The sequence below is a fragment of the Helicoverpa zea genome, chromosome 27 (assembly GCF_022581195.2).
Source record: "Helicoverpa zea isolate HzStark_Cry1AcR chromosome 27, ilHelZeax1.1, whole genome shotgun sequence".
NCBI classification, from domain to species: domain Eukaryota; kingdom Metazoa; phylum Arthropoda; class Insecta; order Lepidoptera; family Noctuidae; genus Helicoverpa; species Helicoverpa zea.
The window spans coordinates 1347108-1359229 of record NC_061478.1 but is presented as its reverse complement, the minus strand read 5'-3'; the positions used below and the strand labels follow the sequence as shown (position 1 = coordinate 1359229).

Here is a 12122-nt window from a genome sequence, read left to right as displayed (position 1 = left end):
TCTTGATTCTCATCTTGGTGTCCCTTTTCTGGTGTTTTTGTAAAAAAAAAATGTTTTTCCGGGCTGTCTACCATGGCGGACTTTCTTTCTGGGAGAAGCTTTGGGAAATGGACGAATCGTTTGTGGCTTTAGTTGATTGTAGTACTAAACTACAATCTGATTGTGTGATTTTAGTTTTTTGTAGTGAATCAGAATCTACCGTTGTCCTATTTAGATCTTGAGATATATAAGCTAACTCTGCTGATTGTCTTGTTATTGAAATAATTGGCTCAGATTCGTCCATCAAAATTGATAGTGAACTCGCTCTAGACTCTGCAGTTTAATTTATTTTTCATTTAAAAATATTATTGCAACAGAAACAGAGGGAGAGATTACCCTGGGCAAAGTCTCCTCCCGTCGCCATGATAATGTCTCCCACCCCACGCCAAGCTATAGTAAGTTCAACTCAGTCGTGCGCGCGGCCCTATGTGTGGGTAACCCTTGTACATATACAGTGACTTTGTGTGCGTGACAAGAGGTACAGTCGGGTACAAATACAGTTATTTAGGGGTTGTATACGGCTGTTTAAAGTGCAGTTATTACGTAATTTAGTTTATTTATTTATAATGATTCTGTATCGCTACTTGAAAAATCAAATGATGAATTTTCGGATTCGCTACTTTCACCAATGTTAATTATAAATTCTGACTCCATGTCAAAATGTCTATAGTATTCTTCTTTTTTCTTTTGTACATGTCGACAAGTATTACCCAACATCCCTTCATCAATTTGACTTAAACGTTCATTTATGAGTTTCATTATTTCCGTCTTATTTTGGTCGACATTATGCGAAGCAATATAATTTTTTAAAATTCCCCACACATTTTGTTTCCATTATTATACTAAATTATAGGTCTTTTACATTCTTAGTCCACACATTTATTTATTGTCCGCGTACCCCGAGCTAGAAAATATGTAAGGAGTATTTAATTCATCTTAGATATTTCACTTCATTTATTTCTTAGATACTGTCAATGTCAATTTGAAAAGACGTATGAGAAAATAATGATAAACTGTAAAATGTAATAATAAAAAGCTTTGAATGTTGTTTCATTTTTTTGAAACGCTACCTGACTCCTTAAAACATTTTCTCCGTGAAGAACTAGACATTTTCGTAAACGACTGTACCCATAACAAAAAGCGATTAGAACACGTCATGCTCGGACGACGTCACTGTCACACGAATGAAAGTTGTATATTTACAAGCCGACGCACACATAGGGCCGCGCGCAAATCTGAGTTGAACTATCTATACCCGTTATTCAATTTACAAAAGAAACTAAAATATCCAAGTAAAATCTGTCTGTCGTAAAGGTTATAAGGATAATTACACTAAGGGTATGTATTCATCACATGCTGGAATCTATAAACAGTAAGCAACAATAGTCAAATATGGAAAATTGAAAAAAAGTACTTGCGGGGCTCAAAAACGTGTATTTACTTGTAACTCTAAAACGAAACTGCCGAACGCAACAACGCCGCGTAAGTAAGGTGGCAGGCGCCTATGGGTTGTATGTAAGGAGTGTGGCAACGTCGCAATATCTAGGTAAACAGAGATTCTATGACCAGTGGCTATTGTCCCACCTGCTAAACTATCCCGGACTCCCCCTACGTACTTTAAAAAAAAAACTGGGTATGTAGAATTATAACACTGAATGTAGAAGGATCAAATCGCAAACGAGCAAAAGCTATGATGTTTGCTGTTATAACGAATTATTTCGTTTTCACGCAAAAATGCCGAATTTATCGGGTTTATTTACCTATAATTTGAGTGACAAAAGAAACCATTCACCATCTTCCAAACTATTCCAAATTGTGAAACTCCCATGCATCTCTTTTCACGCGACATAACCACGGGGGTTCGATACACATCAGCAACATCTCGGCCTGTCAATAGATACAACTAAGTTATGCTCCCCACTGCAATTGTAACAAGTTATGCGATAACATCTGATTTATTTACCAGTGTTTTGATTGGATTTGGTATGTCTTCAAAAAATTGGAGAGGGGAAGTGATATTGTAAGTTTACTTTTGTAAAAGTTAGATTAAGAGAGCAGTTGAACCTTAGCCGTATTTAATGCCATTTGCTCAGCCTTTCCCAACCATGGGAATCGGTTTCCAGTCTAATTGGATGCAGCTGAGTGTCACATGGAGCGACTGCTCAGGTAATCTCTACCCGGGCAGCGGGCAACCCAATGCCTCTAGGTAAGACAGGTTGTCAGACTTACTGGCGACTGACTACCTGAAACTACTAACGAAGATTTTCGCAAGACAGCTGGGTCAAGTATGAAACACAGAGGAACTCGTTATGCCTGTTGGTCACCTATCTAAGGGCCACCAAACATTTTTTATCGATTAACCCATGTGGCAATTATAGAAACTAGCTTCTCTTTCGCCACGAGATCTACTTACTAATAATGAAATAATGCATTTTGCATTTAATTTTTTTCATTCAGTATCAAACCAATTAACTTTATAGTCTGCAAACTTGCTACAAGACACCCGAGGGGCGTATTATAAGAACTTTGCGCCTAAACCCCCAAACTCAATTAAAAGTTGTTATTTAATAAATAAATAAGTGCAATGTGCATACAGTTGACTGAGCGATTAGTTATCACATAAACAATAATTATTTAAATGAGTTCAGCCATTAACTGACGCCCAAACGTTTAACTTTAACTTAATTGTTAGATCTTTTCATTGGGATGACAATTGTACTGTCGGGTGGTGAAGTTTTAAGGAAAATGGGAATAAAAAACCGGCCTAGTGCGAGTCGGACTCGCGCACGAAGGATTCCATACCATCCAAACTAATATTCTATATAATATCGAGCAAAAATGAGCAAAAAAATCACGTTTGTTGTATGGGAGCCCTCCGAAATATTTATTAGCGGCAACAGAAATACATCATCTGTGAAAATTTCAACTCTCTAACTATCACGGTTCATGAGATACAACCTGGTGACGGACGGACGGACGGACAGAGGAGCGAATACAATAAGGTCCCGTTTTATCCTCCGGGTACGGAACCCTAAAAATATTTTACGGGCAATATTCCTGATGCCTATAATTATGAATTATATGTAAATAAGCTAGGAGCTTATTTTTTTTTTTTAAAAAAAGCTACCTTCTCTCTAATTTTCAGCTTAAACGGCTCAGCCATTCAATTTGCAATGGACAATAGTGTAACTAACACGACTTTCTTTTTAATATATATCATCATATTGCTTTGCACATTTATAAGAAGTTCATCTCACTCTACAGTCTACAGAATTATAAAGAGAACTTTATAACTAAAAAATACATTTTATTTCTTTGCAATAAACAACACAAAACTTTTGTCACCGACAGTACACAATCAACTTATAGCATAAACTACAACTCACCCTTAGCAATAAAAATATTCATATCTCTCCACCATCCTTTTCTAACTTACTAGCAAACCGTTAAGAGCAAAAGAGACGCACATATGACAATTTATCAAAAAATTCGCGAGGGAACTAAAGATATTTATCTATATTATATAGTGCTTCGTACATGGAGAACAAAATGACTAGCGGAGGTGCCATAACGGAAAATCTAAGAAAGTAGCGAGCCAACATGCGGATGTTCGGGGGACGAGGAACGTTATTGTCTCTGACTTTTTACGCCTTCTTAGGACTCGAACATTTTTTGTAATAGTAATAGGTACCAAAAATCGTTGAGAGATGGCGCAAAGAACCCGAACGCCTCCGTAGTTCACTCGTTTTGGTCATGCCCAGCGAACGTATCAGACCTGGAAAAAGGCGCCTGAACTACCTGCATTATGGCACTTTTTTTGATTAGCACCGTGAGGGAGTGTCATACTCTTACTAAAATCATACTGTCTAAAACCCACCAAGTTCCCTCTGAAGCCTTTTATGTACCAGCGCCGCGGTAACTCGCGCGAACAATCCCGCAGCTCCGGATTTTGGCACCTCCGCTCATCTTTCCTTACTCCATGTTTTTATATCTCTATCTTGTTGGGGGTAGTTTTAAATGTATGTTGTTTTTGTAGGATTTTTTCTAAGTTAAGTGGGTTGGAAGAGGGTAAAATGTTACTTGGTCGTTAAGTTTCTCGCGCTTATGGCGTGTGGGGTTGTAAACAACTATGCCTGATGTAGAAAATGTTACGAAACACACCCTCAGATGTTTCAATCAGTATGAATTAAGATTAGAAAAAGAAAAAATAGGAAAATAGACTCGAAAATTCTGAAGACTTTAACTTCCAGAACATAAAATAACTTATTCACATTATTACCTATTTATTAGCTGTATTTTTAATTTTTGTCTACTTTGGGTGCATTCATTTCTTTATAAACAACACGAATTTGCAAATGAGCTGATGGATGAAAGGGCTGATTGATGTACCTATTTTTTAAAACCCCTTATTTACTAAATCAAAGTAATAAAGATTTTTTTACTTTACGAAAATGCGGTTCAGCAACACTGCTGTAACTAATTTGTAGGTCCCGCGTGAACTACATGTTAACTTAGTTCCGCTATTCAACAGAAGATGGCGCTGTTACAAGTTATTACGGAATCCTATGAAAATGCCTGCAGCTAGCAAATCAATAAGCTACGATTGTTTTTCACACTGAAGCGGTACATGAAAACACGTATTGTAATGTAGGAGCTAGCGGAATACATTTAGCGCTTAGAAAATGGTAGCAATTTGATTTATACTTGGCACGAATACTGCCGGGAAAATGTTATTATGAAAAAATTGTCGTATCTGAGACAAAAATAAGTCATAGGTAGGTACTAATTATCCATTAAGAACTTTATAATTTTCGGATTTCATTTGTTGTTACCTAAGTATGTAATACATGATAAATAGGTAGGTAGGTACGTTGTTGCAAAACTAGGGTCGTGTACCCGTATTACTCTTGCCAGATATATAATTTTTATATTACAGGTCAGGTTTAGGACAACCCTTCGCTTATTTGTGTCTAATGAGTATAAGCGTATAAACTACAAGAACCACGTTATTATTTTGTAAACGATTTGCTTATATCCTTCAAACTATGTTAAGAATGCAAGTATTAGTACATCAGTGTGCTAGCGGAAGTAGCCGACGGAGGACAAGATAAATCGATTGATTAGCTTTCCCTAAAAGTCCACCAAGCCTACGCCGACCTTGATTCAATGAATTCCTAAGATGAAAACATCAAGATCTACCTCGTACATGACCACTTACCATACTTGGTCATGCATACAATCAACAAAGCAATTTCTTACTGAATGCAGCATTATTTAACAATAAACTATCAGCAAGAACTTCGTAAAAATCGAACAAAAATAACGATGAGTCAAACTTTGTTCTCGATTGCGCGAAATCGGACGTCCTATTACGTTTGCCAGTGAATCAGCTGCGTGAAAAAATCAATACTGCGCGCGTTACATGAATTTATTCCGCATTCGTAATAGACTGGGACATTAATACGACTTAAACGCGTGTGTTTTCAACAGTTTGATGCTTAATAATAGTTGTTTTATTGAAAATTAGTCATAATTTAAAGTTAACTACGCTAATTACACTGACGAAATTAAATTAACACCAGCGCAGTGAACGTAGCCACAGGTAATTGCTGCATTAGATCAAGAACGCACCGCGGCACCAGATGGCGCAGTAGTACTCGTGATGTTGTTACATACCGTATGGGCGTGTGAGTGCTTGTGTAAAAAATTAAGTGTTTTGTGTTGTTTTAAGCGCTAATGGAGAACGAAAACGGTAAGAATAGTTATATACCATCCCAAACTCTCATGTACAGTAATCGCAACATTGTCGACTTTACAGAAAACTCGTAGGAAACGAGAATTCTTACATCTGTCCGATCAGACGTATAACCCGGCCGAATTTAGGTCGCGTCATTATCGATGCACTTCCTAATGGTCCCGTCGTTTTCAATTCGGTAGGGTTATATTCCCGCCATCTTGTGACTTGAGCTTTCAGGATTTTGTATAAATATATCGATCGGAAGCTTAGTGTAACCTAATTCCTTCGTTATTCTTGTTCTGCGTGAAGCATAGCGTCTGTTTAATGCTGATAATTAATGAGGTTTACATGTTAACATGTCTAAATTGGCGCCGCTAGGGTTTGTTGACATAGAGTTACATGTAATTTTTTGCGATAAAAGTTAATTTTTTAGGCATTTTTTTGGGGAGAAGCCGTGTAAATTGCCTCTGAAGTTTGCTAGTCTTACAGCTAGTGTAAAACAGCGTTCTAATTATTAATAATGGTTGTAGTTTACGTGTATTCTGTCGGCCTTGCTTGAGGCGCCTACATGTCCAAGTGTGACATCAGATTTCTTAAATAGATTTTCTAAAGAATACTTTGTTTTTGGTAGTAGTTACGTTGTACGGATCACCTCGACTCGTTTACCTTTTAAACTAGCTATTTGAATATCTTCAATGCTGAATTGTTATGGTATAATTAAGTTCCTCAAATTATCACAAAAACTGAGAATTTGTACCTGGTAGTACTTTTCGGTTTGAGTGTGACCAAAACCAATTTGAACATGGAATAGACTAATATACTTCCTATAGTAACCTTCTTGGTAATTTAGGCTGAAGATGTAATAAAGACCTAAAAAATATATATTTGAAATGGTGCTTATATTCTTAAAATATTTCCGTAATGATCCAATAAATATGATGAATAATTTATGCTCTCATCTGCAGTGACGAATGAAACTGAGTATTTAAAAAATACATTATTTATTTCTTTCATAATATTATGCACTATGCTATGAATGATTCAGTTCATTAATAAGTTTATTTCAATGTCAATATTTTTAATACCTACTGCATATAGGTACCGTAAACTATTGTTTAATTTTAATTATTTAGCCGAAATGGTTGCGGTATTCAAAATGACTTCATAATTTTTCATGTAGCTCATAACTTGTTAAAATCAAAGGAGAAACCTATTTTGCGAATTATATATAAAAAAACATGATTAATGTAACCTAACAACTGTACTTAACAAGTGTAATTTCTCACATGCCCTATATTTTTTTATATCATGAATTTAATTTAATATTACTACCGATAAGCACATTAATGAACTGGCAATTAACCAACTATATTACCATATGCTGATACATAGACCATTTTCCCTATTGTTATTTTATTAACTAACAATTGATTGTGATTTCAATTTATAGTATAAATTACTATTATACCTACTGAACAATAACTTCATTGATTAACATTGTTAGTTTTATAAAATTACTGACACCTAAATGTAACTTGTTTGTCTGTAATTTTTTCCCTGTCTTGCCGAACTAAAATTGATGAAATGAACTAAGTCTGATGCGTCTAGTTTGACTAGACGCAGACCCCAACATAGTTGGGAAAAGGCTAGGCATATGATGAGATCAATATATCTATATGTTCATGCTCATTCTATTCCCACCTTTAAAAAATCTTCAAGACTGAACTACTTATGACAGAGCATCTGTTTACACAAAAAGAATTTGATTTAGAAAGAATGCTAAAATACTACAACAGGATGCTGTTGTTTTAGCTCCATTGTTAGTAAAGGATAATGCAGATTTCAATAATCTTTCTATCTGTGTTTACAATTGAATTGGTGAATTTTTAAAACTTATCTATGATTGCCATGTTGTGCAATTGAAGATCATTTGAAATCATCGGATAGACATATTATAGAAAGAAATCAGCAGTAAGAAAATCCACAGATAGAATATTTAAATTCATGGTTAGTCTAAATCTATATTTCTGTCGTTACTTGGTTTCTATACAATAGTTATTTATATTGAAATCTAAGTCAAAGACAACAGTAATATTAGTATGCTCCATTGTACTGGCTTATCAGTAGAATGCGTACACAATGCAGATTATAATAGGCATCGTTAAGGCTGGTCTACACTGTTTTGTTTTGTTAATTAATAATAATTAATACTGCGAAATGTTATTCGTAAATAGTTAAATGATTACATTGTAATATGTTAAAATAATATATTTTAGTGTAGCAAAATGTAAAGATTTTGCATATTTTTTGACAGGTGAAATTAATGAGATGCGTATATTATCGTAACGCTATTACATTACTTCGAAACCCTTAGCTGAACAATTTTATTTTGTAGAAATCTGTAGTAGGTAATTGATATTGATAGGTATATTATAGCTTTTGCAACCCACCTACAACGTGTTTTAATCACGCAATTTTTAAAACTGCCCTAACATACAAACACAGCATACCTACGTAAATGAACTCAAATAACTTTAGCAATTTCCGAGAAAAAGTCGAACACAGACTAACAGTCTTGTAAAATACAATAAATGGTCTGTAGATGTCATTCCGTCGATCTATAAACAGAATTCGTAGTTAGTATGGTCAGCGACAAAAGTAGCTGAACAAATCAAAATTTTCAAAAGTACCTACCTAGTAACTTAAAGGGTCGATATTTCTTAATGCTTAACATCTTAAACTTCAAATATAGGAGATAATTACTAAGGTAAGTTATCGAGGTCACGGTGTTTAGCAGTATTGAATATTGCAGCTGCTTTTTTTTCAATGGGAAGTCATCAAATGACCTCTCTCTGCTGTGGGTTCAGCGTGAGGGAGTGTCAGACTCTTGCTGACTAAAACCCACCATGTTCCTTCTTAAGCCCTTCATCTACCAGGGCCGCGGTAACTCTTTCGAACAATCCCGCAGCCCCGGCAGGAGCTACTTTTGAAGCTTTTTATATGTGACGTAATCAAATGACCTCTCCCGCTGTCGGTGCAGCGTGAGGTAGTATCAGACTCTTACTGACTAAAAAAAAACCACCATGTTCCTTCTCAAGCCCTTTATGTACCAGCGCCGCGGTAACTCGCGCGAACAATCCCGCAGTCCCGGCAGGAGCTACTTTTGAAGCTTTTTTCATATGACATCATCAAATGACTTCTCCCGCTGTGGGTGCAGCGTGAGGAAGTGTTAGACTCTTACTAAAACCCACCGTGTTCCTTCTTAGGGTCAATTCCCACTGAAAGAGCAGCGGCCGGCAGCGGCCGTAAGAGCACGGACAATGTAAGAGAGCGGCGCGGCGCGGCCCGGCGCGGCGCCGCGCGGCCCGCCGCACTCGCGCTCAATCACTTGCATTTGCGGCCAGTGGGGATTGACCCTTAAGCCCTTTATGTACCAGCGCCGCGGTAACTCTTTCGAACAATCCCGCAGCCCCGGCAGGAGCTACTTTTGAAGCTCTTTTATGTGCCATCATTAAATGACTTCTCCCGCTGTGGCTGCAGCGTAAGGGAGTATCAGACTCTTACTGACTAAACCCCACCATATTCCTTCTCAAGCCCGTTATGTACCAGCGCCGCGGTAACTCGCGCGAACAATCCCGTAGCCCCGGCAGGAGGTACTTTTTGTTTGCTGACTTTATCTGGAAGTCGTGGGCGCCTTATGTGATGACGAAGCGAATACCTATAATATCGCATGTCTGTCCTAAGCCTTATGTGTATGCAAATATTTTATTATGTCATGTACCTAATGAAGTTATTGATTATTAGTTTGGTAATGTGTTTAGTTAATTTTATTAGTTCAATAACTTGTTCTAATTACAGTTTTTATAATTAAATAATCTTCTATTCTTCATTCTACGCTTAAAGTTACGTTTATATATATGTACTACGCTTAAAATTACGTTTATATTACGTATATATACGTAATTTCTTCTACTCGTAACGACTGACAAAGATGTACAAATGACAGCCAGGACCCAACACCAATTTAACGTGAATTCCGAAACACTGAAAGTTGATATGACTTAGCTGGCCACTTAGTTCGAACCAATTAACTTTGCACTTCTGAAGTTAGCCAATTGACTTGCGCATTTTTCAAAAAACTAACAACAAAATGCTAAGTAGAAATGTGAAGTTTTTTGGCGCCAATAGTACAAGGGCTAACAGCGCTGTGTGCCTTATAAATCTTATAATCTCTTTTCCTTAGCCACTATCTCCTCATTTTAACATAAAATAATGTTGCCATACAAATATGTATCTACATATGTGGATAGCGTAGAAAAACGTAGTAAAATAAAGGTGAAGTCGTCGCCTCGACTTGTATGGCTTCCAAGATTGTTGTATTCAAAGACAGTATGGAGAACTATGGAGCTAATTTTTTAATACTGTATAAGGTTGCCTGTCTTCCTTAGGCTAATGCTAAAAGCCTAGGCATTAGAGAACTGCATTCTTTACTAATATTGTATGTAAATGCGAAAGTAACTCTGTCTTGTCGCGCTTTCACGACAAAACTACTGAATAAAAACAAATGAAAGGTACACAGATAGTCTAGATCGTCATTTTTTTTGGTGGGAAATTATCAAATGACCCCTCCGGCTGTGGGTGCAGCGAGAGGGAGTGTCAGACTCTTACTGACTAAAACCCACCTTGTTCCTTCTTAAGCCCTTTATGGTACCAGGGCCGCGTAAACTTGCGCGAACAATCCCGCAGCCCAGATAGTCCAGAGAGCCTGAAAAAAGACATAGGACATACTTTTTAGCCAGATGCGGGAAGTTCCAACATGACGCTGGTGGAATTAGTACAACATAGTATAGTTAACGCAAAATAAATATGTCGTCAATGTTTATTTGGCAAATAACGCGATCTGTCCAGATTTTTGTTTGCAGATAAAAATATTCTCGATAAGAGTTCATTGACTTGCTGATAATGTCATCTCAGTATTGTACTGCGCTTTTTTAAGCTGTGAATGGAATATATGACCCTTCGATACTAATATAATAAAGAGGAATCATTAATTTTTTTGTACCTAAAGGCTCCGAAACTACCAAACAATTTGAACATTCTTTCACTGTTGTAAAGCCACACTTTTCCCGAGTAACATAGGCTATATTTTATCACGTTACGGGCAGTAGTTCCTGCGGGATGCATGTGAAACCGCCAGACAAAGGACTAGTGTTATATTATAATAAAATAGGACTTTTTTTGTGTGTCCGAAACTACTAAAGCGATTTGAACAAATATTTTACATCCAAACTAATATTATAAATGCGAAAGTAACTCTGTCTGTCTGTCTTTCTGTCTGTCTGTCTGTCTGTCTGTCTTTTCTTCACGCCTAAACTACTGAACCGATTTGTGTGAAATTTGGTACAGACATAGTTTGAAACTTGAGAAAGGACATAGGATAGTTTTTATTACAAAAAAAAAATAAAAATAAAATTATTCCGGACATATAGCGCCATCTATTGGTCAAATAAAAAATCTGCTGGTAGTCACTATTCCACGCGAACGAAGTTGCGGGCAAAAGCTAGTAGGCTATATTTTATCCGGGTACGGGCAGTAGTTCCCATGGGACGCGAATGAAACCGCATCAAAACAGTTTTACTAACTTACCAAAGCTATAGTCCAATGGAACGGTGAGGAATAGCTAGTGAGTTACTAAACCTTCCACAAATAATATAGGAAACAGTCCAGAGTAGTAAACTGGTAACACAATTGTAAATTAAATAGGGCACGCTGAAATAACGCAGGAAGTGAGATTTCGACACTAACCTGCTACATTAGGGACGGTGTTGCTGCTGAAATACGTTATTTTGTACTAAATAGTTTATGGATTTTTTTGAGTATTTATGAATGGATTTTATTATGATTTGGTATAGTTCTCGCTAAACTTGTAAATGTGAAAGTAACTTTGTCTGTCTCTGCTTTCACGCTAAATCTACAGAAGGAATATACATAATATATATGTATTGTGAAGGTTTGCTGAAAGAAAAATACGTTTATTGATCAGTACTAAAAACTCTCTCTTCCCTATGGTTTTACTTACATCTCTGGGTAAAGAAGAGCTAGTCTGATACATAGGCAACATTTTATTCGGGTGCGGGCGAGTAGTTCCCTCAATTAATAGTAATATAGTTCCCCTTAATGGGATAAAACTAAGTAATTCTAAGTGAGCTAAGTAATTCTTCATACCTTATAAAACAAAAACAAAACTAAAATGCTGTCGTGCCAATAATTGGGTCAAGACTCAAGAATGAGGTGACAGTCTGACGCTGAAACGATCAATGATGTCACCCTATGGGTTACAGGGACG

At 36.6% G+C, this 12122-nt stretch overlaps 1 protein-coding gene across 12 annotated transcripts in view; it reads left to right on the top strand.

Annotated features, from left to right (window-relative positions):
- The first annotated feature begins 5485 nt into the window (after positions 1-5485).
- The window catches only part of LOC124643348 (talin-2), a 119074-nt gene continuing 112437 nt past the window's right edge, over positions 5486-12122 (top strand). For 3 of the 12 annotated variants that reach the window (XM_047182308.1, XM_047182307.1, XM_047182306.1), the window contains exon 1: positions 5486-5791. The gene's annotated coding sequence lies outside the window, so the exon portion shown is untranslated. The remainder of the gene's footprint in view (positions 5792-12122) is intronic. The other 9 variants (XM_047182304.1, XM_047182300.1, XM_047182301.1 and 6 more) reach the window with 6 other exon arrangements.